This window comes from Mus caroli, chromosome 3 (genome assembly GCF_900094665.2).
Source record: "Mus caroli chromosome 3, CAROLI_EIJ_v1.1, whole genome shotgun sequence".
Classification (NCBI taxonomy): domain Eukaryota; kingdom Metazoa; phylum Chordata; class Mammalia; order Rodentia; family Muridae; genus Mus; species Mus caroli.
This window is the reverse complement of record NC_034572.1, coordinates 119,636,967-119,647,605: the sequence shown is the minus strand read 5'-3', so window position 1 is coordinate 119,647,605 and position 10,639 is coordinate 119,636,967.

Below are 10,639 nucleotides of genomic sequence, written 5' to 3'. Positions count from 1 at the left end.
TCTCCATAAAATGACATTGTTCAAATCCAGTTAATGCAAGGATAGAATTGCTTTAGCTTGAAAACTGCATATGCTTAGTATTTAAAAAGGCGATCAGACAGTATTCCTGCCATTTTGCTCTGCTTCTTACCCATAGATGTTTATTTTCAAGTAAACATGTACTCGGATACTTAAAAGATGTAACACATTTTAAAGGCAGGTTCAGAAATTGGAAAAAGAGTCCATTAATGACTTACAGATGACTTAAGAGCTTCACTGGGCTTATGTGTATGTTAAATACTTAAAAATGAAGAAATATCATAAACTTTAAATTAAAGCACAAATAATATAAAACAGATGTCTGTCCTAATGTGGCCATCTTGACATGGGCCTCTGTGTCAGTCAGGTTTGCATTACTGTTACAAAATACCGCAGGGAAGCAGTTTACTTTGGCCCAGTTTTGAGGCGTTGAATCAATGATCCATGACCCTATTGGTTTTCTGCTAGTGTCAGAACAACACACCATGGTGGGAATATCTGGGACATCAATGAGAGAGCTGAAAATGTTAGAGCTCCACAGCTCACCATCAGCACATGGCCCCAGTGATCTTAAATCTCTCAGTAACTACCATCTCTTAACGTTTTTACCACTTCCCAACAGTGTTATTGGTTGTAGAGTAATTCTTGAACTTGTGCATCCTCAGAGATGCTCATCTAAACCATCACAACACTGTACCATAAACACATGGTTCTGTATGAAACTGAGACTACTTGAATCCTTAAATACAGCAACAACATGAGCTCCGAGAATAAGAACAGAATGGTTAACTAGCTGGGTTAGTTATACTATTCAGAACTCATTTTCTTGTCTAGGGAAATATTTGGACATAGGCTACAGCACTTTTTAAATAAAAGAATGGTATTGTAGACTGTAAATATATTTCAATATATAATATAGGAAATTAAATATCTCCCAAATAGCAAAGTTTTTGATACTAGAAAGTCAGATAATCAAGACTGCCAAAGAAGTGTCTTCAAAAAAACACTTATATGAAACCCAACTCTAAATCAACATTTAGTAATGCTAAAGCCCACAATTTTCTACAATTTTAAAATCTGATCCCATTGCTTAAATAATAAATAAACTATGTATTTTTATATATTTACAATATTCTATTAAAGTTCTAAACTTGATTATTTATTATAAAAACAAACATATTTTTGTTTTTAGGAATTTTCCAATTTCTGGTGGGGTGTGGGGCTCAATCAAAAGATCTATAGTGCATGAATATATATATATACATATATATCTACATATATATCTACATATATATACATATATATGTAATTAAAAATTTTCTGTGTGGTTCTGTTCACATAGATGGTCAGAAGCATCAAGAAATATTTTAATTATTGTTTATTGGGTGGAGTTGGTTTCATTTACCAAATACAATATAGGAAATGGAGCTAAAGCAATGGGTGTCAGTCTATAATCAGAATGTGTGGTAAGGGCTGCACATCTCATTTTGTAATGACAGGAGGAAGCCAAGTTGAAGAACAATCAGTACTGGGGTAAGAGAATAAGGAAGGTGTAGAAGGAGAATACCAGGGCAGCAGCTTGTGCAGGGACTGATGGATGCAGATAGAGTCAAAAAGAGCATTGAGAAGAAAGGTCTCCTTTAATCGAGCTTCTCTAGGTGATGTCTGCAAGCAAGACAGACATGGACCAGTGGTAGGAGACTCTCACTCACATCTTGAGGTTAAAGTGCGTAGTGTAGGAATGGGATTTGACAGAGGAGGAATCCAGGCTCTAACCTAGCCAGTGAGAGTGAATGCCTGATAGTCAGGAAATAGTGAAAAAATATTCCATAAAGAAATTAATAGAAGTTGCTGAATTCAGAATTAAAATGACAGGGAGGGAGGGAGGGAGGGACAGAGGGAGGGAGACAATCCTAGGAGAAATGACTGGAATTGGGGAGCATTTCAGGGGCAAGGAGGAAACCTCATGCAGTAGTAACTCCATAGAATCTATGAGAATAACCCTGGCAAAAACTCCTGGTAAAGAAGGATACGGGGCCTGAGCTGGCCATCTTCTGTAACCAGGCAAGGGCTCAGGTGGAGGGATTGGGACACCCATCAAGCCACAACACCTTCAACCTACAGATCATTCTGCCTGCAGAGTGGGCTGGAACCAGAGCCCAGCAGAGTCATCATCAGAAGAAGGTCACAGTTGAACTCTCACTACATCTTATAAAATGAGTAGTGTGATCCAGAATAGGAATAGAATGGAGTGTGACAAAAGGGTCTCAGAGATGATTACTAAGGATGGAGAAGATGAGAAGTAATGAGAGAAACACAACTGCAATGAAACATGGATCAAATGGTACCCAATAAAACACTCTGCTAAGTATCCTCCCAAGAACTGTGGCAGTGCTGGCAGAACCACTCCATACAGGTAGGCACATGTGAGAAACCAATGCTGTTTGTACAAATGGGTGGGAAGTAAGAAAGGAACACTAAGACAGTTGAAAATCAAATAGCTAAAGACCAAAAAGGCAAGGAAACAAACAAACCAACAAAACCACAGCACCAGGAAGGGGAGAGGCTGACAGAGCTGTCAGGTATGGCCATGAGGACCATAGAATATATATCCTGGGTGTCAGGTTATCACTTGGTCAGGATACTGTCCTTTACATGGCTTATGAATGCCTTTTTCCTATGCATTCACAAATATTGACAAAGGAAGAATCCCAACATCTGAACACATTGACGTACACGAGATAGGCTTAAGGAAGAAAAAGTTTTTACCTCGGTCAGTAAAAGGGAATTGACAAATGTGAAATAATAAAATGAATAGCCTGCTGGATGAGACATAGAATCTTGACAATAAACAATACAGTTGCAAAATAAGTTGAAAAACTTAAATAAATGTATTCAAAGACCATCTAGAGACTGCCCCATCTGGGGATCCATCCCATCTGCAGACACCAAACCCAGACACTATTGCTGATGCCAATTAGTGCTTGCTGACAGAAGCCTTGTATAGTTGTCCCTTGAGAGGCACTGCCAGAGTTTGACCAATACAGATTCGGATGCACACAGCCATACATGGGACTAAGTATGGGAACCCCAGGGAAGAGTTAGCAGAAGGACCGAAGGAGCTGAAGGGGATTGCAATCCCATAGGAAGAACAACAGTATCAACTAACTGGACAACACAGAGCTCCCAGGGACTAAACCACCGACCAAAGATTACACATGGAGGGAACCATGACTCCAGCCGCAGGTGTAGCAGAGTATGTTATCTGTCATCAGTGGGAGGTGAGGCCCTTGGTCCTGTAAAGGCTCAATGCCCTAGCATAAGGGGGATGGTAGGGTGGTAAGGTGGGAGTGGGTGAGTGGGTGAGGGAGCACCCTCATAAAGGCAGGGGGGGCAGGGAGAGGGGATAGGGGCTTGCAGAGGGGAAACCGGGAAGGAGGACAACACTTGAAATGAAAGCAAGTAAAACAACCAATGAAATAAATAAATAAATAAATAAATAATATTTTGTTAACACATCAAGACTAAATATAATAAAGATGAAAAACATCAATCTACCTACTTGCTAAATTATGAGTTACTTGACCTGTCTTTGCCTTAGTTTTTCTTATCCGTAAAATTGGAGTAAAAATAGTACCTGCTCTGGAATATGCTATGTTACTTATCAACTGGCAAACAAACAAACAAACAAACAAACAACAAAAATCAACAACCGTGGGGAGATTGCTAAACAAATCTCCCCAAAATTCAACAATTTCAAGCAACAATAATTCAATTTTACAAATCTCAGCATTGGTCCAGCTTTCTTCCTGGTATTGTCTCTCTTTCTGTGATCAGTGACATAGATACATGCTCCTGTTATGTCAATAGCAGAGGAACATCTGCCCAAGGAAGGATACACTCAGCCTACCTCCTTACATCCCTTACATGCCATTGGTTGATAATCAAAGTCACAAGATGAATGCTAGTGTCAAGAAGTAAGAAATACATCCCTCCCAGGAATGAATCTATAAAAAACCCTGTGGATCTACCAGGGGTGAAGAATTGGGGTTGATAATTAAATCTACTTTGGTTGACTTAAGAATGATGTAATTTAATATCTGAGAAATATTTTAGGAGTTACTAGATGGGTACTAAAGACTGTGGTGGTTNNAATAAAAATGGATCCCATAGGGCCATGTGGAGTGGCACTGCTAGGAGGCATGGCCTTGTTGGAGTAGGTGTGTCTTTNTTGGAGGAGGTGGGCTTTGAGGTCTCAGGAGCTCAATTCAGTTCTCTTTCTGGTGTTTACTGATCCTGATATCAAACTCTCAGCTCCTTCTCCAGCATCATGTCAGCCTGCCTGCTGCCATGCTTCCTACTAGGACAATATGGACTAAACCTCTGAAACTGTAAGCCAGTCCTAATGAAATGTTTTCCTGTGTAAGAGTTCCCATGGTCATGGTGTCTGCTCACAGCAATAGAAACCACAAGTAAGACAAAGACTATAAATACTAATTTTAATTTCTTTCTTTCTTTCTTTCTTTCTTTCTTTCTTTCTTTCTTTCTTTCTTTCTTTCTTTCTTTTAAATTTTATTTAATCTTCTGTTTTACACTCCAGATTTTATTCCCCTCCTGGTCTACCCTCTGATTCCCACCTTAATTTGTAAAATAAAAGAGAGCTGATGGCTGGGCAGATAAAAGGGAAGGTAGAGCAGACNGTAGAGAGAGGGAAGAAGGAGAAAATGGAAGAGGGAGAGGACACAGAGGAGGAAGACGAAAAGTAGAGCAGAAGCACGTGGCCTGGATCAACGGCAAGTTCTAAGGGGTCTCATAGATGTGGAAGATGGTAGTGTAGCAGTAGATCTGCCCAATCTAGGCACACAGCATGTAATCATATTAATTGTGTTGTGTTTTCATTGCTGGTGCATATTTGGGCTGGAGATTTACTACAANGTTTCCATATCCTATACTTCCTCCCTACATGTCCATATGCATGCCCCTACCCCCATCCCCCACCCCACCAGACCTCTCCACTCCCTGGGGCCTCCAGACTCTTGAGGGTTAGGTGCATCTTCTCTGACTGAACCCAGACTTGGTAATCCTCTGCTGTATATGTCTTGGGAGCATCATATCTGCTGGTGTACATTACCTGGTCCAGTGTCTGTGAGATCTCAGGGATCCAGGTTAATTGAGACTGCTAACCTTTTCTAAACTAATTTATAGGTTAGCGTTATTCTAGTCAAAAATATCACTTTAATGCTGACAATACAGAATGCAGCATCCAATAATCTCAAATTAAGATAATATTCCCATTCTTATTACATAGTATGCAATATTACATAATCATGATGTGTATTCATAAGTAAAACACAGGAAAGGCAAAAATGTATCTGGTGTTATAGAAAAACAATATGTAAACTAAGCTAAGTATTTATGTAGTTATGTAACTATGCTAAAAATAACCCATATATTGTAGCATATGCCAAAAAAATCTATCTCATTTAGAAAAAAAAATACTTTTTAAAAGAGTATTTTAGAAACTCCAGTAGACGTTTGAATGGCTAGACTCGTTCAGGTATAATTTTCCAGCTTTTTAGTGATATGGGATCTTCTGCGACATATGGCCGATCATGAAACAAATACAAAAGACTATTAAGTTACAAGTTTTAAGTGAGGAACTAAAAAACAAAGCTGTGTTTTTTTCCAAAACCATGTGCCAGGACAAGATGCCAATTTTCCATACAGATTATAGAAAACCAGTTGTACAACTCTTAAAATCCTTACCTCCTCCAATGTATACAGATTGGAGAGGATTCACGAGGGTCATTTTTACAAGGGAGTTGCTATGTCCTGGCTACATCTACTTCTGACACAGGGCGGTGGTGGGACTTTCTCACCTTCTGACCTTCACATGGTCTGGTGCTTGGTTTTCTCCCAGAAATCTATGGAGTAGCTGCTGCTGACCAGAGGGAAAGTATAGGTTACAGAAAGCTGCTGATTCTTCACCACTTCCTTAGGGCAAAGTATACTTACCTGGCCCCTAGAAATGAGATACTACCACCCACAAAGCAAAGCTGTCTTTGTTGTCTTTGGTCTGTGGAGTAGGTGAAAGTGCAGTGGTGTGGTTCAGACAGGGTTTTATAGAGTATAAAGGAGTTCTACATGGAGGAGGTGACTCTTGAATATATCTATCTCTAGAGAAGAAGCCCTCCGAGATGGATCAGGCACCTTTACCAAACAAAAGTCATTCCAGGACACATGCTGCCTTAGCAGACATCATATTGGTCATTTGACCTAACTAGGAGAAATTAACCTAAGAAGATAGGGAAGAAGGAGTAGAAACTCTAGCTAAACACTACAGTGTTCTACATCTAGGGAGAGGAAAAGGAAAAGGTTTGCTTCCATTCAAGAGTATAGTTTTCATAACTGTGTATTGTTGGACTCATATTTCAGCACTGAGGTCAGATTTGTTATAGATAGTGATCAAAAGACTGTTAGTTGACAGTGCTGCTCAAATCATTGGTTGGAATTGTTCAATGCTGTAGTTTTACTAGCTTAGCTAAGGTTCCTATTGCTGTGATAAAACACCATGACCAAAGCAATTTGGGGAGAAATGTTTATTTGATTTATGCTTCCATATCACTGTTCATCATCAATTGAAGTCTGGACAGGAATTCAAACAGGGCAGGAACCTGAAGGCAGGAAAGTGGCACAGTGCTGTTCAGGAGTGGGCCTATCCCCAGTAGACTGGGCCCTCCCACTTCAGTTACTAATTTAAATGCTCCACAAGCTTGCCTACAGCCCAACCTTATAGGGGAGGCATTTCCTTAACTGAGGCTCCCTCCTTCACAAGGACTCTACCTTGTGTCAAGTTGACACAGAACTAGGCAGCACAGTTAGATATGAGCATGTCAGAGATATGAAAACAACAAAACTAAATTCAAAATGAAACAAAACTATTTTATTTTCACCATAAAACACGAAAAACAGTTAAGCATGTATGGAATTAAAGAGAATTCTTTCAAGTTCATAAAAAATATACCTTCCAATAACTCCGTAAAATGTTTGGACCCAGTTAATATAAATAGGGATGAGCGACAAGGAAGTAAGGACATTTGTCTTCTTAGTAGTGAGGACTATAAAATAAGCAGCATAAAACAGGCTTATTCTGTTTAAATGATCAAATATACTGCTTTATAATGTGGAATGTTGGTGAGATTAGAGTGAAGCTGGTCTTTACATCTCTAAGCAAACAATTCAGGAGAATAAAGAAGGTAAATCTATGAAACTGGTCACCATGGCACTAGCTCAACAGAAAACGTGATAATTATTTAGGAAAGTAGCTTACATACATTTGGGGGCATCCAAATGATGCAATACTATGATCATTAGAAGTGTTTAAATACAATAAAAATTAAATTATTTTACAATGCATCAAAAACATACAGTATTTTCTATATTAAACCTCTAAGTTGCATTTAAATATTTATGTTAATTCCAGAAGATAAATATTTTTTAAAATTAGTCAGGTTGAGTCTCTGGGTAGAGATAGTGTTAAACAGAAGAGAGGATCATAAGAAATGGGGAGGAAAGAACACCAGCTGGACAGAGTGGAGACCCCCTTCCTGGGCACAGGGAGGCCATCAACTCCTGTTCTGCAGGGTTAGGGTTAGGGTCTCATGCAATGTCTCCTCATGATATAGAGCAAGTCCCTTAATTTTTCTGAGTGTTGGTGGCTTCAAATACATAAAAAGAGATGAGTCCCAGGCTAAAAATAATATCTCCTTTTTCTTTGAGATTCCTTTTCTATCTCCTTAATAAAAGAACACAGAATTTCTAGGGCAGAAGCCAGTTGGATATCAGTACCAACTATATGTCAGAAAATGTTCAAACAGAAGCCAGCTGGAAGAGCTTGTGTCTCTGAAAGACTACTGAACTATCTCATGGTAGAATTATATATAATCTTCACTGTGAGTTATATAGTCTCTTTTAAAAATAACCTTAAAATATTTCACATACTTCAAGGAAAAGATTAAGACAGAGTTCGACTTTTTTTCTTACTGTCCATCAAGACAGTACATCTTTTCAATGCTTTAGTCTGTTACAAGTGTGAAGAGTGTGGTCTCTACTGCTATTGTTATTTTCTGTGGATTGGGTAGGAATAATACACATGAAAGTGTTTTGTAGCATCTCTGTAAATTTCTATATTTCTCCCGTTTTCTCCATAGCTCTGACTTCAGAAAATTCCTTGAAAATGGGTCACCTGAGAATTCAAATGATTACTTTTTCATCTAAGGAGTCGGGGAAGGGCTAAAAGCTAGTGTATGGTAGCCTGGTAATGCAGTTTGAGGCCAAAGAAGGCTCATTCAAAATCACACCCTGGTGAGGCCATCCTCAGTATTGTGGGATGGGGCCAATTTTTTTTAAAGTGGAAGATCAGATATCATTAAAATATTTGTCTAATTGTAATAAACCAAGCTGACAGCCAAATATGGTTGCTTACATCTCTGTAATTTCAGGTGTTAGGAGGTTGAGGTTGGAGAGTGCTGTGAATTTGCTGTCAACCTGAGCTATATAATGTAAGTGGCTAAATAAAAAAATGCACCTCCACTAATAAACTAATAAATTAGGTTAAATCCTTCTATCTTCTACATTTAATTACTTTGGTTGGCAACTATTTCAAGTCTCTCTTCTCCTTCTGTCTTTGCTCCTGGTCTCTAACATTCTTGGATACAGGACACAGACATCTATGGCACTTATCTAGACTGCACACACATCAGACAGATTTTGGCTTTCCATATGATCCACAGGACACATAGTAGCTGGGTGGCTATTGAGGGTCTATATAATCTTTATATCTATCTATCTATCTATCTATCTATCTATCTATCTATCTATCTATCTATCTCCAGGACACACCTGGAGAAGTATCTATGCATAGAATATTGTACTGCTAGATACTACAATTAAAGAGAGAAGGGCGTATCTTCTAGATGGTACCTTGTTCTCTAAAGAAAACAGAACCAGAGAAGGTACAGAGAGTAGCTCCTTCCTGGTGAGACGTAGAAAGAATGGCCCTTTGCCAGAGTACACAATGTTCCTAGATCTCTAATTCATTGAATTCTTTAATTGCTTTCATTCAATTTAGCCACCACTGTGCTCAGTTTCATTTGAGACATTTTAATCTTGGGAAAGAAGTAATCTCAATGAGTATTTTTCCATTGGAGTATTTCAAACTTAAGTTGTCACATACTGTCCAGTACTGCCTATTTTTGCAAATTAGTTTACCTCATATATATTTTGGTTATAAATACTGTGCCACTTTTATGATAACTTGTTTCAAGAGAGTTAAATTTATCACATAATTCAACCTGTAACCTTGGCACTCCTCTCTTAACATCAACTGGGCATGGAGAAAGAAGGGATGGTGCCAAGAAGTCGTCCTCATGCCTACCAGGTGACTCTGAATGGGGTATAAGCTTCAATGTTGGTCCAGGAAGTCTTCAAGCTGTTACTTGAATTCCCAAAATGTCAGGTAGCAAATCGCTGACTATGTGACAATAAAAATATCAGCTGCTTGCTATGCTCCTTGCTATTTTTTTATTAACCATGTCTCTTCAGTTTTGAAAAAGTACAGGGCTGGAAAGATGGTTCAGCAGTTTAGAGAACTGGCTGCTCTTCCAAGGGACTCAGTTTTAATTCCCAGCACCTATGTGGAAATATTCCTAAGTATAGCCTGTTGAATTCATGTCTTGATGTTTATATGTTTGTTCTCAGGGCTCATAATCATTTGTAACTCTGGGGATTCAGTTCCCTCTTATGGCCTCCCTAGGCATCACACTTTGATTACACAGACATACATCCACACAAAATACACACACACACACACACACACACACACACACACACACACACACACACACATACACAGAGACACCCACAGACACACACACAGACACAGACACAAAGACACAGACACAGACACACACACACACACACATTATTTTCCATTGAAAAAGAAAGTATCTATGTATTTTTGTTGTTATTGTTATAAAGCCAGAAGATTTTGTTTTGTTTTGTTTGTTTTGAAAACCATGGTGTCTTAGACACTTTTACTGATTTATTTTTGAGATTGTAATTTAATTACATTTCTCCTTTCCTGTTCCTTCCTCCAAACCCTCCCATACTCTGACCCTTGTTCAAATGCATTGATTTGAATGCACGAATAATTTACTAGATCAATTGTGGTTGCATGATATATGTATTTATATTCCTAAAAATATTCCTAAGTATAGTCTGTTGAATTCATGTATTGATGTTTATATGTTTGTTCTCAGGGCTGAGTGTTTGGCACTCACCAGCCCAATCATCCCTGAGGAGGACCATTTTCTCCAGTCCCAACTTCACTTTGTTGCTTATATTTTTTCATGGAGCATTGAGACCTCACAGATTTTTCTCTGTGCAATTTGTCATTTTCGTTGGTGTTCTCCTTGCTCAGCTAATGTTTGGTTGGTCATGGTGAGATTTTACATGGATAGCTTCTGATCTTGTTGTCAGTGATAGCATGGTTATTGGGGGTGGGGAACTACAACCCCTAATTTACTAAACCAGTATAATCCTTTTTTTTTTTAATATTTTT